Below are 17,582 nucleotides of genomic sequence, written 5' to 3'. Positions count from 1 at the left end.
TCTCTCTCCTCCTCACTCTCCCTAATCAACCAAAGATCATCGAGAAGCAGCTCCAGATCCCTAACATGATCCCAGGGAGCCGTATCTCAATGCACTTTTCGCAGATGTAGTCATCGGGGAGGCTGGTAGTCTCCCAGGGCCCCCACATCTGGCACTTCAACCATAAAATTATAAAGATACTGCTTATGGTACTGTTTAATGCCACTAAAATAAATAAGATAGTAACTTACCCTCGCTCTATACATCTCACCTTTGACCTGTTCTCGCCGACGCTTGTTAAGCCAATGCCTTACCACTCTAACTCAGTCCACTCCGAGGACGAGCGCTCCGCTAGACTCTGCCTCTCTTTGAAAGGGATGGTAGGTCTCTCCACTAATCAGGTCGCTTGCTCGCACTCGATGCTCCGATGCTCCGTACACCGAGTGCACCGTGGAGCTCTAGTGGCGCAATCGTTTAGCGCGCGGTACTTATATGACAGTACGCAGTGGAGAAATGTCCAGTCTGTGAGTTCGACCCTCACCTAGAGCACTTATGCTTTTGGTGGCTGTTTCTGATGTGACTGAGATACCCTCAAACTCATCATCGAACTAAGATGTTTTATTTCCTGTTTTCCTTGTTAGACATACTGTTGATTGTTTGTATCAAACTGAGAAAAGCTGAACCGCTCCACTGTTCTTGGTCTGAACAAGAGAACGTGAGTTCACAAGCGAGCTGAAGAGACCCCAACTTCATCACATGTAAGACCTGTTTCCGACAAAGCACCACCAACTGCTGGCAGAAGGAACGGAGGTCATGAGATCATCTAAAATCTCTAGAACTCCCGTAGGTGCAGACACAGTCCGCTTCATCTCTGGTCATTCGACAATCTCGCTGTTTCGGGATTCATTTTGACGAACCGCGATAACGATTGGGTTTTTGAACTTTCGCCTCATAACTACTCCACTTTCTGATGGTCTTAAACCTGTCCGCAACTTTGGAATTGACCTGGTTCTGGATTATGGCTTTGTTTTTTTCGCTGCCAACGCAGAAGCGATTTGCCCTGTTGTGTCCTTTCATTCCATTCGCTTCCCCTCACATCCTGTTGCTTTAACGTGTTGTTTCTTCTCAGGGTTGATTCTTTGTTTATCCAAATAAGTCATCAGTTTTCTTTTCCTCCTCGCCGTCTTCACCGCAATCCAAGTCACGAAAATGTTCAGCTGAAAACCCAACCATTCCTGAAATCTTGCTTCAGAAATATCTGACACAATCTACTTCCTCGTCACCATCGGTTCACCGGCTTTGTTGCTTACGAGCCTTTCATTGATGGATGCGGCCATTAAGCACCACCTTTATTTCTTCTGTGGCAGACCCACTGCGAAGCATGGAGACAGCTTGCACCAGCAATGGGTTTAAGGCACAAGCGAATTAACAGGGGAATGAAACCCAGACTTTACAATCGTAAATGACACAAACAGCCTATATTACGGTACCTACCTTTTTCATTTTTTCATGTGTGAGCACTCCCCCTCTTTCTCTCACAAGCACGCACACACACACACACACACACACACACACACACACACACACACACTCACACACACACACAAACACAGTCGTTTCTCCAACAGTGTATCACCGTTCTCTACTTGTTTCGTGAACAGAACTTCCATGCATTATGTGGAAAGTGTGGAACCAAACGCAGTGAATCAGAGACCAAGTTTTAAGCTGGTCGGTGGTGGTGTTTCCAAGCGGTGTTAGGCGTTGGATTTAGGCTCCAGTCTCTGAAGAGACGTGCGTTCGATTCCCACAACTACCAATCTACGAACTTTCAGCCGTGCGTTTGGTGAAGCTGCTCGCTGGGCGGACAGTCACAGATGACTTCCTCCAATCTGACCTTCTAATTGAAATCGCCATCCCTTTGGCTGTTCCAGTAAACCTGTTCTGCTTCCTGTCCAGCACAGAAACACATTGGCAAAGGTTTTGCTGCTGAATTGGATGCAGATTGTCAAGTGGAGCCCACCAATGTGCGAGGGCCATTATTCCTGTCTTGCTGTTGCTCTCAGCACAACTTATTCCCATTCCCAACACAGTGACTGGTCCTCGCTTCCTTGAAGCCAATCAAAACTTTTATTCATAAACTCAGCTAATGAGACCTGTCTTAGGAGGGCAATCTCCCTACCCCCCAATGTAGTATGAGAGCACAAGTTTGTCACGTGACCTTAACAGCACTGACCCCTCTGGTCGGACGACACCATTGGTTATCGGATCGGAAGAGACACCACTGTCAATCAAGCTTTGGCTCCACCCCATCCATCAGGCGTATGTATAGGGATTGGCCTTGGAGAGCACCTTTGTTCCTGAACCTGCCTGACCATTGGCCTTCGCAGGCACCTCTGTCCTTGACCTCCAAGTCATTGGCCTGTCTAAATTACCTGGACGGGCTCCACCCAGCCTCCCAGCAATATAAAGAGTGTTGCACTCCCTTGCTCCTTCCCCTTTCGACTGCCCCAGGAGTAGTGAGATGACCCTGAAGAGACCACTGGCAAGAGTGTGTACTACCACGTGGTTTGTGAGCTTCTTAGTCAGAAACCAGGTACTGTTAGAGCCAATGTTTGTCTAGGTCAAGGTGTTCAAGCATTGTTGAGGCAGACAAACTTATCCCTTGATAAGTTGTAACTTGTTTATTGTGTGTGTGTGTGTGTGTGCGTGCGTGCGCGCGCGCGCGCGCGCGTGTGTGTGTGTGTGTGTGTGTGTGTGTGTGTATAACTCATCTTCGTTGTGAATCCCCCTCACGATCGTGGTCTCCTGCGTGTGTGTGTGTGTGCGCACCTATCCCATTCATTCTGTCCCCGCGTTTGCCTTTGTAATTATACTATTTTTAAAATCCAATGCCTGTCACCAGAGTCCTCCGTCTTTAAGGTTCCAAAAGAATCTTTTCACACAATATTTGGCGCTGCGAGCAGGGTCCTGAAGATCTTGGCTGGACACAGACGCGGGCAGAATGTTTTGGAATTGGGGGTTCGAGGCTAACGCAGATTTAGAGGAGAGAATTCCTGGGTAGACAGATGAGAGTGAGGGATATGGGAGCTTGGCTAGTATGCTGGCAAACCACGGTCTGCCAGTGGACTGGGCTGAGCAGTTATATCCACATGGTTAGAAACTGAGACAACACATGGTGACCCTCCTCCAGCCGTCAGGGTTTCCCAGTGACAAAGGGAGTCCGAATGGTGCTGTCGAGCTCCTGGTGTCCCTCCTGAGGCGCCAGGTTGAGATTACTGGCCAGTTGCAGGATATCTGCCTACAGATGGAGAAAGAGATAGAGACCCTCCGGCAACGATGTTGACACTGCAGGAGGCAGTTCGAACAGCCCAGACCAGGGCTAATGACCTCGGGGTCCGGGATACATAGGTCGACTGCCGACTCATCCAGGCACAGCAGACACAAGCCGCCTGCGAGGCTGGCTGGCAGCCAGACCAACAAAATTCGAGCTATGGTCCGGCGCGGCTACGTTAAACACAATGCTAGGGGATGGGGATATATGGATGGATACGGACGAGGAGGAGGCGCCAGAAGACCAGGTGCTCGTTCACGCCCACACTCCACCCTGTGTACCCGAGCCCTCGCAGGCTCGACACGTCCGATACGGTCCCAGGTTCGCCCCACAAGTGAGGGGAACGGGGATGAGGCCGCCCTAGGGAAAAATACACTGAGCTCCTCCGGGATCACAAGAGACCCGAGATTTCTCTATCAAGGAGCTAAGCCAGCTGACGGATCGGTACCGCCATCAGTCGGGCGAACACGTTCCCACGTGGTAGCTCTGACTGTGGAATGGGGACCTCCAACGTGAGCGTCTCCCACCAGGAGGAGTGCGCCCTGGGGAGCCTGTCCGATCAACAAAGCATTAAAAATAACCTGCGGGCGCCACCGGGGATGACTGGGAATGATGTTAGCTGTGGAACCGGGTAGTGACTGCGCGAAGAACCCGATACCCTACCCTCCATGAATGGGATTTGTACGGGCGACCCCAGTGGAGTTCGGTCAGTGAAGGCACCAGGGTCATTAGGGAATGGGCGCCAGTGACAAGTATTTATGAGAGGGCCGGTGACCCGGAGCTCTTAGAAAACACCACCGCGACCAGTATGCTAGAAGGTTACCTGGTCGCCACCGTGAGCCCTGAGTTGAGACCAGTGGTCCTGACCCTCATGGCAAAGATTAGTGGGAAGACTTACGGGTTGCCAGCACTCTCCTGGAAGGGTTAGAGTACATGGAGCCGGGGCGCCCGTCCAGGTTCGCAGAGCAGAAACGAGGGTTGGGGATGTGATCCCCCGTCCCCCGCGCAATCACCAGTACGCGCGCAGGTTGGACGGCGCCAGCAGAGACGGGGTCCCGACCTCCGCCTCCGCTATCCACGCGCCCTGGAAGGAGCTTTGCTGTGGGAAGCCCGACCATGGGAAGACCCAGAGCCAACTAAGCTCCAAGCCCGACTCAGGGGGCGCCACCAACCGCCGTACCATGTGGGCTGCCCCTGCCTCTGTCCCTCCCCCTTCCTGAAACTGTCTCCGCTGCGCTCACTGCTCAGCTCCTGAACCCGCTGCGACAGGAGATGTCCCATTTCAGCCAACATGAACCCTCACCCACAGAATGGCAGACCCCCAGTCCCCTCGCATAGGATGAAGGACAGGGTCCCCAACGAGTCTGCTACGTCACCCTTCCGCGCCCGGGGGACCTGAGGCCATACATACTCATAGCGACACACTGGGGCAAGGCGAAAGTTCAGAGGTGGATGGCACTCGTCGACACGGGTGCCCAGTGCACCATCGTACCGGGGAGGCCCACTATTTGGGAGGGGACGCAGATGCAGATAGAGGGGTTGGTGGGTACCCTTTTGCCCGCGAAGGAAGTCAATGTCCGCATGGTTGTCGGGAACCAACCTCCTCGAACTGTGGCCTTTTTAGTTTCGGACTCGCCCGAATGGATACTGGGGATAAATGTCTGAAAGGGACGGTCCCTACACACCAACAGAGGCAAGTTTACCTTTGGGGTCGCCCGAGCCACGGTGGTAATTGGGGCGGTCAAATGAAAACCCGTTGTCGTCCCCCTCCCCTAAAGTCTTCTGCAGTCGGCAGTATAGGGTACGGGGGGACACCAAGGTATCACAGAGGCTATTCAAGCCGTGCTGCGGGAGGGAGTCATTAGGCCCGCAGTCTCCGCATTTAATATCCCTGTCCGGCCCGTCCGTAGAAAGAACGGGACTTGGCGCATGACTGTTGAATAGCGGCACTTAAACAATGCTGTTACCCCGTTCCCCCCACTCGTTTCCGCGGTACCCGATATAGTCACCCTCGTGGAGAATATCTCAGGGCGCCCAGACAAACCATGGTATGCCGTTGTGGATTTGGCCAATGCCTTTTTCTCCAACCCCCTTCACGACACCTCCCAGGATCAGTTTGCATTCACCTGAGACGGGACACAATTCATATTTAAACGTCTACTACAAGGGTACATTCATAGTCCAACGATATGCTATGGGTTAATCGCACGGAATTTGCAACCCATGCAACTCCCCCAATGGGTGGTAGCCACCCATTACATTGATGACGTACTCCTGCAAGGACATTCCTAAGCCATTGTTGCAGAAGACATTGATATGGTAATATCCTCTTTCAGAGAGCCGGACATTGATACGGAAAGGTACAAGGCTCAGCCCAGGATGTATTTTTCCGAGGGATCCGTTGTCAGGAAAGCAGGGGAGACATTCCTGGGTCCGCACGGAACAAGATTTCAAATTTTGCCGTCCCCACTAACAAGACCGACACACAGAGGTTCTTGGGCCTCCTTGGCTACTGGTGGCAACATATACCCCACCTCACTACGCTCCTGAGACCCCTCCATAGGGTTTCTAGGGTAAAAGGCCACCTTTTCCTTGGGGCCTGTACAGCAAGCTGCCTTTGAGACAGTGAAGCAAGCTGTGGAACAAGCCCAGCTCGTTGCCCCACCCCCAGGCAGGGGTCCCTTTTAAAATACAGGTCTCCAGTAGAGAGTCGGTTGCTGAATGGGGCCTCTGGTAAAAGGCCCAACGGCGCAGAGTACCGCTCGGCTTCTGGACCAAGTCACTGCCTAAGGCCTCTACTAGCAACAGCCCTTTCGAGCGCCAGCTGCTGGCCTGTTACATGGCGCTCCTAGCAACCGAGCACCAAACTGGTACAGACCCCGTGTTCCTTCGCCCCCCACCTGCCCATCGTGTGATGGGTCAAGTCCTCTGACTCCACTCACAAAGACGGCTGGGCCCAGACGTCCTCGGGAGTGAAGTGGAAGTGGTACGTCGCGGACCGGGCATAACCCAGTCCGTAAGGGGTTAGCCACCTCCACGAAGAGGTCATGTCCTTTCCCCAGTCTCAGGATACACTCCCGGACATACCTGAGATCACGCCCTCCCCTGTCTCCTGGGGCCAACCTGTCGACTCGCTTGACCTCGAGCAGAAACTACACGCCTGTTTCACAGACGGCTCCAGCCGCTGCAAAAACGTGAAACAACATTGGAAAGTGGCGGCACTTCATCCCGCCACGGGGAAAACTAACAAAAGAGGGAGCGGGAGGGTCCAGTCAATTGGCCGATCTAGCGGCGATGACACTCGCTTTACAGAATTCTACCGGGCCAGTCCATATCTACACCGACTCTTGGGCGGTAGCCAACGGTATGGCGGTGTGGATGGCACTGTGGCACGTAACGGGGTGGGAAATTCACGGACGCCCCTTCTGGAGGCAGGAACACTGGCGCTATATTTAGGATCAAGCGGCCCAGAGACACATAACAGTCCACCACGTGGATGCAAATACACATAATAATACCCAGGAGGCCATCCATAATGTTGCTGTGGACCAGGCTGGCCATATATGTTGCGCTACCCCGGATGAGACTGACCTCAGCACCCTAACTGCATGGGCACACCGTAAGTGCCGTCACCTAGGGGCTGATGATACGTGTCGCTGGGCATAACAGTTCGGAGTCGCCTTCACGGTGGACCAGTGTAAGACCACTATCGTAAACTGTCCCACCTGCCAGCAGGTAAAACCACGAGTTTGGCTGACGGGGCTACCGTGTCACATTCGCCGCAGCACGGGAGCGGGTCGCGTGTGGCCGGTAGAATACATCGGACCGCTCCCACGCCATAACAAAAAGCAATACTCCCTAACGATGGAGGACACATACTCGGGTATCCTGGTGGCGGTGCCCTGTGAGAGGACAGCACCATCAAAGGATTTCAGTACCTCTCCTCCAACGATGGAGTCCCATGGGAGGTAGAATCTGATCAGGGCTCGCATTTCGCGGAGGCCAAGGTACAAAACTGGGCGGCGGAGGTGTGGATCTCCTGGCTGTTTCATATCCGCTACTATCCCCACCCATCGGGCCTGCTAGAAAGAATGAACGGCCTGTTGAAGGAAACGATACGTACGCTGACGCCCTCCCGCACACTACACGGGTGTTCGGCAATGCTGCAGCAGGCAGTCGATCAGCTCAGCACACGGCCCTTTGGCCAAGGGGGTTCTCCATTATCCCGCTATTTGGCTTAATCACCACCACCCAGCTTGCGAGACCCAGAATCCTCCGGGACCGAGGGTCGGGGTCCGCAGTCACAAGGCCCCCCTCATAAGTGAGAAGTGGTTGCGCGCGGCCCACTGTCCTTTCTCCATATCGGACACCTGACCCGCTGGGAATGAGCACCCCCCCCCCCCGCCACCGTTCTACTGGATGGTGGCACTTCTCCACCCCTCCTCCTGCTGACCACGATGATTGGCATGAGACGTCTGCTTGAACAATCCTCGAAATTACATACGAATTTACAGCACCTCCAGTATATCGGACTGTTCAATATGTCGAACTGTTGGATCTACCTCCAAATTCCAGCACATGCCGGTGAAGCTCTGCCATTGACAAAGATTCCCTTGGACACTCCTGAAATGAACTGTTTACATGGAACTTTTTTTCCCTTTCTCTTTTCCTGTTGCGCCTGTCGGGTTCGGTATACCGGGTTTCGGGGGGGGGGGGACCGGACGGCAGTTCCCCACCAGTTCCCCCACCACTGCAGCACATTCTTTCCAAAGGTTCCCAGTGGTGTGTTTGTTTCAGGAGCTGGTATTTCCCTTCGTACAATCTGACGTCCACGCGAGTCCCGGCCCTCAGAGCAACCCACAGCCGCTGAGTACGCCAAGTAAATGCTGGTGTAGACTCCAGAATGAGCACAATTCCACCTTTTAAGTTTGCCATTGTGAGTGTGAGCGAGACTGGTATACGGGTGCCTCTATGACCACTACCGATGGTGTCACTGCGGGGTTCCCTGAACTCTAAACGGGACCCACTGTATTTGCGTCTACAGTTCCTACCCGTGGCTCCCCACGGGCTGGTACGGTTGCTGTTTTCCAGTGTTTGGTGTACCCTGACCAACGCTCGATGAACAGGGGGAGTACCCGGAATAAAGCAGGTACAAGGACAGCAGGGCGATCGCGGAGGCGGAGAGGCTCTAGATGAGAGCCTGCCCCCCCGTATTGCACAGCCAGACTGTCCCATGAGAAACAACGACGGCAGTGGAGCAAGATGCCGTTAGGCTGTTCGTCGGGTAGAATCGGACGGCCCTGGATGATCCACTTGCTGTGTATGGTGGTACATGTGCTGTGATCGCTAAGGAGTACTGCACTCTTATCTCTGATAACCCCAGGAACACCTCCAACCTGGCTGCTCAATTCAGGGACTCGGTGGTCAATACTCATAATCCAGCGACCAGCTCCTCCAGCAAGACACCTTATGAGGAAACAGGTGGCTGTTTGGGTCACTGGAGAATGTTGGGCAACTGTCACCCACTGGGCCACTGTCCTCGTTTTCGTTGTTGTAGTTTTTTGTATTTTCTGCAATCCTTGAAAGTTACTAGTACAACATTTGACACATAGCTATTTCCTTAGTTGTATCTGTCCCTTTGATTGGCGGGTTATAAAATTTCCGAGGGGTGGAATGCAGTATGAGAGCACATGGCTGTGACGTAACCGTGACAACACTGACCCCTCTTGTCGGAGGACGGCATTGTTTATCGGATCGGATGTGACACCACTGTCAATCAATGTTTGGCTCCACCCTACCCATCAGGTGTGGGCAGAGGGAGTGGTCTTGGAGAGCGCCTTTGTTCCTGAACCTGCTTGAACATTGGCCTTGGCAGGAACCTTTGTTCTTGACCAAGTTATTGGCCTGTCTAAATTACCTGGCCGATCTCTACCCAGCCTCCCAGCACTATAAAGAGGGTTGCACTCACCTGTTCCTTCTTCTTTCGAATGCCCCAGGTGCAGTGGATGACGCTGCAGAGACCACTCGTAAGTGTGTGCATAACCATGTGGTTTGGGAGCGTCTCGAATTGATTCCAGGTAGTGTTAGGGCCAATGCTTGTTTGGGTCAAGGGATTCAGGCATTGAAGTGGTCATCCCTTGAGAAGCTGAACCTCGTTTATTGTGTGTTTGTGTGTGCGGATGCGTGTGTGTGTATCTCATCCTCGTTGCGATTGCCCCTCACGTTCGCGGTCTCCTGCGCGTGTGTGTGAATGTGCATCTGTTCCCATTCATGCTGTCCCAGCGTTTGCCTTTGTGAGTAAACAGCTTTTAAAATCCAAAGCCTGTGCCCAGAGTCCTCCATCTTTAAAATCCAAAGGAACCTTTTCACACAACAATCAACACTCAACCCTCTTTCAAATTTGGAAGAGATATTGTTATAAAATCTCCCCACTTTGCTGCTTCTAGCTCTGTTTGAACGGAGGCTTTTCCCCTTTGAATTCTCCCCTTCGTACCTTTTCATGCTTCTTCTTTCTCAAACGCCTTCTCTGTGTCGTTCTTCAAATGTTCCGTCTTTAAAGGGAAATGTGAAAAGAGAAATTGCCGTCAATTTTCAGCAGACCAGTGGTGGCTTTCATCGGCTTTCAGAATGAGAAATAAACAGTGATAAAGCGGTGCACTGATCCAGTCAGCGTAAAGTGAAAACAAAATGGTCAGCATTCCATCGCAAAGCTGCTTGGGGAATTTATGTTCCACGTCACATTTCAGAAATTACATCCTAGTTTCCACATTGAAAGATGGAAACATGTAGTGGGGACGATTCCAACACTATTCACACTTCTAATTCACTTCTCACGTGTTCTATATGATCAGTTTTCTGGCCTGCTACTCCATGTCCCCTTTAAAGAGAGAACCTCTCCAACCATTCCACTGACATGCTGAGCTTTGCAATAAGATTCCGTTTCTAATCTGCCTCGCGTTACAAAATGTGTCGCTACAATTTGTATAACATGTTCCTTTTGCCTCAGGCAGTATAATTATCCACTATATAATGCCCCTGGTTTGCAGATGAGTGTTTGCGTCTGGTAGGCATTGACTGGAATGTAGAAAATAAAATGGGATCAATGAAGGTCTGTGTGATTGTTCATCTGATGGCCAGTGCGGACTCGATGGGCCGAAGTTCTATTTCCACGTCCCATGATTCGACAACTACCAAGAAAGCCCGAACAATTCACGCGTCGCCCCTCCGATTACCATCCTCGTCGTCCACAAATTTATCCGCCACATGACTCAGTAACGTCCTTCAATGATCTTCGTTGCCGAGGTGAGGGGAAGTGAAGAGATACTCGGACATTGGTGACGCTCGAATCCGTGGAGAGAAAGCTCAGAGACTCCGGTGAGTTACCCGCGAGGTGTGGAGGGTGATCCTGAAGGGACCGATGGAAGCCAGAGTGACAGAAATGTTCTATTTCCCTACGTTATTTATACAGCACAGAGCACATTCCCCGTCCGAAAAAGGAGAGCAATGACGGGCCAGACTTTGTGTTTGTTGCTTGCGGCAGAATGGGCTGTAATTCACGGGAATACAACAGGCTCTGTCAGTGCTCAGCAGCATGCAAAGTAGATGAAGTGTTGGACGCTCCCCGTTGTTTCTGTGGTATAGTGGTTATTACGTTCGTATCACACACAAGTTCAATCTGGGCGGAAATATTGTTGATTTGTTTTGTGCTCCAGCTGCTGAGACGCACGTGACACTCGGCCGTCACATGAGGATTTACAAAAAAACTGCCTAAAACTCTTGCTGCACATGTGACGAGAGAAAGGCTGCATGCACACAGTCGAGGTTGGTAAAATGACCGTGAGAGGACTCAAACCTGTAAACACGTGATGCCGTAACGTGAAACACCGAAGACAGGCACGTTATCCATTGGGCCACCCAGTCCATCGTTTTCAGGAACCGAGGAAAAAGCATCATGAACGATGCCAGGTCCGGGGTTTGTGAGAAAGTGAGAAGAGATAGGGCCCCTTTTTTTGAAGCAAACAGGAGAAAAGCCGGTTTTAAGTGTTCCGTCACATAGAATGTTTCCGCGAAGGTAACAAGAGAATTAGCAGATGGAGCGGAGTTTTCATCGCGGCTCAGAAGTTGGAAGGTTCATGTGTTTTGTCTTGTCCATTCCTACTAACAGATACAAGGAGATCATGCTGGCTCGGTGATGTGCCTGGAATGAGCTGTTTCGGGGTCGAAACGAAATGTAAGTGAAGCGGTCCACTTGAGGCAGACATCACCTTCCCTTCTCCCTGGGTCATCAGAAGCACCACTGGTTCCCCTTGTTTATGTCACTATTGTTATGACGATGATGTACTCAGCGTCCGGGTTCCCAACACTCTGAGAAAGAACACAGTGCATGTGGCCGGGATTCGATAATTAGCTCGTTATTTCTCTCCACATTCCCTCATTCCTCCTTTGGAATCCTCGTTCAAAATCGCCCACCGCTACACTTCCACCACACGAGACATACAGTGTTTGAAAATTGCAATAAATGAGAACTTGGTGAATCTCTGGAATTCTCTGCCGCTGGAGACTGGACTATGAGATATTGAAGGTGCCCCAAAACAGTTAGCTCGTTGTTCTGATCGCTTCCTTGCGAGTGTTGCTCGACTTGGGTGATCCTTGCCCTGTAACAACTGTGGCTTTTAATTTCAAATCTCCACCTCATTCACACGAGTTTTGCTCACTTAATATCGGAGGTCATACTCACCTGGCCAACTTATTCACATGGCGCCTGCATTACAGATTGTGCTCCGTCGGACCGTCGGAGGTGCTCATTGGTTCCATCGCCTACTTGGATATTCTTGCAACACACGTGCCTCCAGAAACAACATACTGGCATAAAACTTTGATGCGGGGGTCACTGGTAAAGCTGGCAATTTCTTCTGAAATGGTCACATGTAAACTGCGGACCTGAATCCAAAAACGGCGTAGACGGTCTCAAGTCATTTGAGGTGAACAACGGAGAACAGAGACAATATAAGAAGACGTGAGCCAGGAAACCATTCGGCCCTCTGGCCCCAGCACTGCATTCATATTCACGGTTGGTCGTTCACCCCATCCATTCCCTGTTCCCGAAGGTTACCCACTGACTGAGGACAAGGTCGGTGACACTTTGCGTCACTCTGCGTATCACTGACGACAGAACAAGTGTTTCTACGATGGACAACTCAGGTTTAGAGGTTGAAGCTGTCATAATCTCGTCAGGCGGTGAGGTGGTGCCGAACCCTTTATGTACACTTCAGCAATGATATTTTAAGCAGTGAAACATGAAGGAAGAAATACTTCTCATTGTCCATGTCAAGCGAAAGTGTTTTCCATGTGAATATCGAAGAAGGAGTGGAAAGATTGAATGAGAACGAAATAAAAGCTTCTTGCTTTCGTTGGCCCATTTGAAACACCGATATCGTCTCCAACGTAAGGCGAAATTTCAGTGGACTGAGAAAGACGTGTTTTGAGCACAAATTTGTGTTAGAGTCGTGACACATTTCGTGTAATTGGCAGAGAGATACCACCGGAGTGCCAACTGTGTTGGGCAATTTGATGTGATCCAGATGATAGGTGGTGAAGGCAGATGTTGGGGTGAACATTGTTACTCGACCACGTGGTGACCTAATTATTTTTAATGTTAGAGGGCTGTTCACTGATTACACATTAGATTGCGTGCTGAACATTCCCAGTTCAAATGGATTAATTACAACTTGTTTGTTCAGTGACAGTGAAAGACATCTGTTTAATGAGTTCCAGATGTCCCACTAGTGAGGTTCCCCTTTTCTGTTAATATGGGAATCTTATCCATGTTCGCTACAGAATTTCCTCCGACATTGACAGTAATCGTCTCCCCGAAATCTGGAAGATGCCCCTTGATTTCCAGATCACTGAAAATTTTTGTGATGCCCAGAAGATATACTACCCAGTCCTGGCTGCTCTTGGGATTCTGAGTAAGTCAGTAAATCGGCCGTTTGTGCGATAAATTACCTTTAACTGAGCAACTGTATTATCCAGTTAGTCCTAAAATGCGGAGGTACGATCCATCTAGTACCTACTCTCGGTGTAGAGCTGTTGACACTCCGCAGGTCCTTGCTCTGATCGTTATATTCACACTTCCGTTGTCCAGGTGCAAATGACCTGGCACGTCATTCTTTTCTCACTGCCATATGATTTGACGGACACCAGCCATTGTTGGGGTGGACTGCATGTTTGAGCTGAATCATTTTGTTCAGATGAGACTGGAGTGTTTGTGTGTGCACTGTATCACTGAAAGTCGCCAGGAACAGGGATTTCTACCTCATGGATAAGTTCAGAAGGGAAGTGGATGGTTGACAATGGTCACCCTGATCCAGTACCAGTCATGCATTGCACCAATGTACCGAATGTCTCCTGTTCTGAAGCAGTTGATGTCCTGTGCAGTTAACACAGGATTGCAGTTATCATTTCAGATGTGTTTACTTGTCTTTTTTTTATCGTTTTCTGGATCGCTTTCATTTTTCTTTTATTTTGGAAGAGAACAGGTTGCCAGGGCGACTCGGAACAGCTGGGGAATGCTTTATGGAGAGATCACAAATGGTTCTCTTGCAAATCCAGCTCCAATACCATGCAATTGGGTGTATTTGTTGTTATTGGAATACATTGAATCTTCTGTCACTTTATTAATACAGCCATTCTGCAATTCATGGATAGCTGGTATAATTTCAATTGTAATCCCATTTTAATTGAGTCAGGCATCCAGAGTTATGCCATCCAAGGTGGGCAAGACCAACTTGAACGTACAAAGGCGAAATAAAATCTCCAACAGTTTCCGGAAATTATGTTCGTACCCAAATGAATGGGATCATCTTTAAAATGAAAGTCAACAACGGTAACTTGAGAGTATGCATGTGCTAATCTCCTACTTTAAAGCAGGTATCAACATTACTTGGTTCAGACTAACCTTGGGAGCGTGATTGACACAATAAATCCAAAAAAAAATCCCATCCCGTTCGGTTCAAGTCTTCATACCTCAACTACAGTATCTACAATTACACAACCATGGATGGATAAACCTTTGGGTTTGCTTTGGATTTGAAAACAGGTAATATTATATGTGAATAGACATGGCGAGCATGGAATCCTCTTTACCACGTTGCTGGTCAACACTATAATTTAATTTTATCACGAGGAGCTTTGTTTCTTCAAGAACTTTATTCCAGGAATGCTGACACTGCACTCATTATAACATAGAACCATAGAACCATACAGCACAAAACAGGCCCTTCGGCCCACCATGTTGTGCCGTCCCGTTATTTTGCTTTCTAGTTCGGTTTCCTCAGAGCTCACCTCGTGATGATTTTGGTCCTGTCTTGGGGAAAGTGCGGTCCCTCCAGATGTGTCACCCGCTACCTGGTGGCCATGGCAGCGGCGGATCTACTGGTCGAATTCTTTGATTTAATATTGAGGCAGATTCCGTTTGCTCATCACATGCCTTTTGTGTGGTCCATCCCGGCGTGTAATATAGCCGTCCTGCTTCATGCCGTTACTGACTGTTCCGTCTGGTAACCGTCGTGTTTACCAATGATCGATTTGTAGCCACTCGTTGCCAAAAGCTGAAATATCGCTTTTCGACCGAGAAAATAACAGCTCTGGTGCTGGGAACGGTAACTGCGCTCAGCTGTACGAAGAAAGTTTTCTGGTGTTTTATGTACAGACCTTGGTACAAGTTGGTGGGCACTCCTTGGTCCTTGGTTTTGTTACACGGATGTCGGTGCAATGACGTCAATGTTCTTTCAAACTCCTGCTCAGCCCCACGACAACCAGTTACTTTCCTCTTCACCCGATCCCCTCTGTGCATCGCTCACTCACTTAACCCACTGGGCCTCGCATTCCCTTCCCCACTGGTCCCACCTGCCCATCATCTCTCATGCATCTGCTTCCCCTGATGACTTTCCTTAGTTATTAGATTCCAGAACTTACAGCAATTTGTTTTTTTTTACTTCTCACCTTCCAGCCATTGACGCTACCTACACTCACCTCTCCCCCTACCTGGCTCCATCTTCCCATCATCCCACTCATCCCCGAATTACAACCATCACCTACCAGCTCTTGTCTTGCACCTCACGCTCAAATTTATGTACCGGCTAATCCACACAACGACATTTTCATTCCTGATGCAGAGTCGCGGCCCTAAATATCAACAGTCCTTCGGCCCCCACAGATTTTGCTTGATTCGCTGAGTTCCTCCAGTTGATTAGTTTTGCACCACAGTAATAGCAAGCTGGGTGTCTTTTGAGACATTTTTAGGGCGTTCAAGGTTGAAAGAAAGGAGCTGTAAGAAAAAATACAGTCAGTACCCAAAGAAGGCGTCACCTCACTCACGCCATGAGAAAATGAACGGTGCCTTCCCTTGAAAAATCGTTTCAAAAATGTTGTCGAGCATTCTGTTGCGGCAAGAGGATGTGAACTGTGGGACTGGTTTTGTCGCTTCTTCAGTGAACGAACGAAAGGGACCAGTAAAGAGTCTGCGGTTGACAGAATGCGATGTTCTCTTCAGTAACGTTATCTTTATGCACCAAAGGGGGTGACTGTGGTCTCTGTAGCGTAATGGACAGCGTGTTGGACTTCTAATAACATGTGACCAAGTAATTCAAAGGTTATGGGTTCGAGTCCCAGCAGAGTCGGTATTTTGTCCGAATTGGTTCCAAAGATAAACAAGATCCGAATTCGAGTGGGTGATGACGTCATCTGACGGCGGATAATATTGGAAATCCAGGTCATGGTTTGAAATAATCGAATCGTTCGCGATGACGGACAGGAGGTGACTATTTTCTCTCAGTGTCCGAGTCTGTGGAACTGTTCGGAAAACTTCGGTGAACAGAAGTATATTTAAACTGAGCAGCACCAAAAACACACACGAATGAGGAAGCTTTAATTACAGAAATAAGTGAAGTAAAAACAATCAAAATTTGAAGCAGAGTAAGTATAATTCTGCAACTTTGTTACACATCCTAAGAACATTGAGGAATGTAAATTGTATCATTGTTAAGGTTATGCACATGCCCGTCTTTCACTACTCACACAGAGGGGAAGCAACGGACAGAATTATATGCAGACCTGGTTGAGAACCAGAGGGTTTGCAGCGTCAGTCCCAGGGAAATGTAATCCCCAATGTTAACGCTTTCAAACCATCAGCTACCACCCCACCACCCCCCCCCCCTTCCGCTGGAACCGATTTCATGCCGGTCGCATCCCGTTACCTTCTCTTCCCACCTCGTTAAATAGACAAAAACGATTAGTTTCCATGTCAGTACCACCTGAGGGAGTTTTAGAACACCGGCTATTGATTCCTTTGTCTATTTTATTTCACTTGTGAGGAATTCTGAATCTGTGGTCAGATCAAACATAAAGAGCGAAGGTAGCAGGTGAAGGGTTTGGGGTGGTGCAAAAAGAGGGAAAGAAGCGTTCAGTAAATCAGGCGGAATTGTCACTGCGGAGAATCCGTTACTGGATACGGTGATACAATGTTTGGAAGTAGACCGACCAGGGAATCTGAAAGTAAAAACGAGCAGACTCTGAAGCAATTCCCTCGCCAACAGACGAACAAGAGAAGTTAATGCAAGGTGCATCTCGTTATTACAGCTGTAAGTCGGCGGAGGGCTCTGTGGCTTAACTGGTCAAAGTGCCTGTCCAGTAAACAGGAGATCCTGGGTTCAACTCCCATCGGAGCCTTTCCTTTATGAGGTGAGTACAATGTGATGAAGGCGGGCTCCATGCAAGCACCGCACCTCCTTTGACGTACCTCCAAACATAAAACAAAAAGCAACAGAACGAATAAAAGAAAGCCTCCAAATCTTTACAGGACTGTTGGTGTCTGCAGAGCAAGAAACAGGACAAGCAGTTCAACCAATGCCTTTGTTTAACCGTTTCCTTGCGTTGTTTCGGAGTGCTGTTGGTTTTGGGAGACAATCATTTGCATACGCGACCGTGTCCTGCTTTGTGCCCTTGCCCTGCTCCTGTTGACAAACGACCCATCCCGCGTTACAACGGTCTTTTGGACCAGACGGCCGACCAGTTCGCTCTGTATTTCAAGACACGGTAAAAGCAGCGCTGCATATATGAGCTGGAATGCGGATTGATATTGAATAGTTTTACACCCATTTATTTTGATTAAATATGGGCCACAATCTCTACCTGTCCCAACTCTCCCACAACAACTAAGGACTGTTCTTCAGACCTGAAATTGTATAATTGACACAGGCACGGTGATTTGTGA

At 49.5% G+C, this 17,582-nt stretch overlaps 1 non-coding gene across 1 annotated transcript; it reads left to right on the top strand.

Moving 5' to 3' along the window:
• Positions 1-16,964: 16,964 nt before the first annotated feature.
• Positions 16,965-17,038, top strand: trnat-agu (transfer RNA threonine (anticodon AGU)). Its single transcript has one exon. It is a non-coding gene; the product is annotated as a tRNA-Thr (tRNA).
• The last annotated feature ends 544 nt before the right edge of the window (positions 17,039-17,582 follow it).

The sequence above is a fragment of the Pristis pectinata genome, chromosome 34, assembly GCF_009764475.1.
Source record: "Pristis pectinata isolate sPriPec2 chromosome 34, sPriPec2.1.pri, whole genome shotgun sequence".
Lineage (NCBI taxonomy): Eukaryota > Metazoa > Chordata > Chondrichthyes > Rhinopristiformes > Pristidae > Pristis > Pristis pectinata.
Note: the sequence above shows the minus strand (reverse complement) of the source record. Positions and strands in the feature narration are given on the sequence as shown.